We start from the raw sequence: 2,725 nt of genomic DNA on the forward strand, positions 1-2,725 counted from the left end.
AACCAAGAATGTTCTAGGCACTAAGAGTGTAAGAGGAAAAGGCACAAATGCCAAGTGATTGGGTCTCTGAAGCTGGCTGATATCCCGGATCAAGAAGCATGAGTCAAAGATTACTTTCTAAGTTTAACAATTGTTAAAATTTTTGAATCATAATTAAAGGTTGCACCAGGCACTTTGTTTAGTGTCTGATTCAATCTCATTTATTCCTCACAACAATTGTATGAGATGAGAACTACTATCATCTCCATTGTACGGATAAAGAAATAGATTAGAGAGGTTTAGAAATTTGTTCAAAGTCACACTGCTGGTAAGAAGCAGTCAGGATTGGAATGAGGGCCATCCCACCTCAGAGATGCTCTTAGCTCCTGGCACCTCTGGAGCCGGGATGAATGTTCTTTGGACAGATAGAAACTTTAGAAGAAGAAAAGAGATTGGTTTTGGATATTTGAATTTTGAAATGATGACAAAATGTAACATTGGAAAGAATAACATTAAATCTCCAGTAGCTTGGAGCTTGATTTAATGAGTGATCAGCTTTTTAAATGGTCTGTTAATGTCTTGCTTAAGCTACAGCCCCGTCGGTCACGTGGAGGAGGGCTTCCCTCTGAGGACAGGACACCTTAGGATGCCGGTACACACCTAGTGAGGGTACACCCAAGACATGCCCTGGAATTGTTCCCCAAAGGCAAGTTGCTGCCTGCTAAGAACACCATGACATCCAGGGCATCATGATAGAGGAGACTGGCCTTTGGGCTTGTAAAGCCTTCAGTTAGAGTGAATTATGTGACCTGTAGGATTCTGAGGGCCACGCAAAGGCTGTAATACGCTTTTCTTCCTTTTCTATTTGACCAACTCATTGAGGTTCTAGGGGCTCTTCAGCCTGGAAACATCACATACACCCCTGGAGACTGGCTGTGATGTGGTGGGTGTAGTATTTTATGTTGTTTTTGTTTTTAATCTTTCAGAAAGTCTTCTGTCTGGTTTTTCCATTGTTGCACTTACACCCTGCAGTAGTTTAAATGCTAATTGTAAACAAAGTATGCAAAAAATAATGCAGCTGTATGAAATCATACGATGTATCTGTGTGTATTTGAAAAGGGGTTGATTTTGAAGGCAGAAAAAAACTTGGACCGGCACTATCAACATTCAGAATTGTAACTTATGTTTGATCTTTTCCGTTATCATTTCTATTTCTCTCTCTTTCAAGACAGACTTTCTGGATAATTCATTGTAGAGATGAAATTGAAATCAGGTAATTTTATTTTGATATTACCGATGTATCAGAGCAGTGCATGCTGGCTTCAACTTTTGTTTAAAATTTTAAATCATTTTCTTTGCTTAAGAAAATGAAAGAAAACTGAAACAGAGAAAAAGTCTGTAAATGAGTTTGAAAGATCACTGTGGTTAGGCCACCTAGTTCCCACGATGTCACTAGGGCCCAGGGGTTCTTCCTTTCATCCCACGCTGCTGGCTGATGGAAACCCTTTGTCTGTTCAGGCAAGGCCATCAGAGCAGTGCTTGACATTGTCCAGTAGGAAAACTGGACACACTCACCTCAGTGTGCTTGTGACCTTTTTCAAAAATCTTAAAAAAAAATTTTTCATCTTGAATAACGATTAACAAAACCAACATGTGAGCATTCTGTGATGATGATGTGTGCTAGTAGTCTCGTGGTGTGAAAGTAATGCAAACACAGTAAAGAGGAAATTAGAGTCTCAGGTAAGCAACAAAATAAAAATCGCAATATTGGTAGATACACACTACTATTCAATTGATCTTGTTAGGAAATCAATGTCAGTGTGTTAGATGAAATCTTCCTATGCTTTGGACACTGTCTTGAACCTACTATTTATAATAGTCATGCTTGATAACAAAAACTTGTACCGAAGCTGTAACTGTGCCCCTTATGTAATGTTTCTAAATCTTTCTAATATGAAAAGTCTTTTTTTTGTTGATAGCACTTTCTGTCTGTCTGTCTTTCTCTTTTTCTTGCAAGTTCATCTCTTCGCATTCACTGTTAATTTACTTACCTCCAAACCACCAAAATTTAAAGGCCATTCCATTGCAGGACAACAGTGAAGTCAGACCTGACATTACACTTTCTGTCTCTAGAAAATATGTGGGGACCTTTGAGACCATGGTCCGAATGGGTTAGAAAAATTTGTCAGAAGGAATTTATCAATTAGAATATACTTTTAAACAAGACAGAGTGTCAGAGTTTGGGGGCATTAATTTCAAAGATGGAATTAGCACAGACTCAGAAACGATTTCCCTTATTCCTTCAGTTTTTTGGAGCATTTACATTTTAGCTATATTTTTTACTTATCTCACAGAATCTACCTTGTCACAGAGATATTGACTATGAGTTCTGACCCTGAAATACTAAACATGTACAAAATATTGCAAGTAGAAATGGAAAAATCTCACATGCTTTATCACAAGTACAAAAAGCACAATATAAATACCACAGCAAAGATGTTAAAGCAATGCACACTTAGAAGATTTCGATATAAACACTGTAGATCAGTTAACTGAAAACTGTGCTAAATTTATTTACTTGAAACTTTGGTAATTTGTGTTTTTAAATGTTTTCAATTCTTGTGAGGTAACGGTGATACCTCATGAAATCTGTTCGTTTTTATGTACAATGCACATCATACACACGTGCGCACACACACACACACTTGCTCTCACATGGAGTCAAAGTCAATGGCAGTGGGTGGTT

This window comes from Equus quagga, chromosome 3 (assembly GCF_021613505.1).
Source record: "Equus quagga isolate Etosha38 chromosome 3, UCLA_HA_Equagga_1.0, whole genome shotgun sequence".
NCBI classification, from domain to species: domain Eukaryota; kingdom Metazoa; phylum Chordata; class Mammalia; order Perissodactyla; family Equidae; genus Equus; species Equus quagga.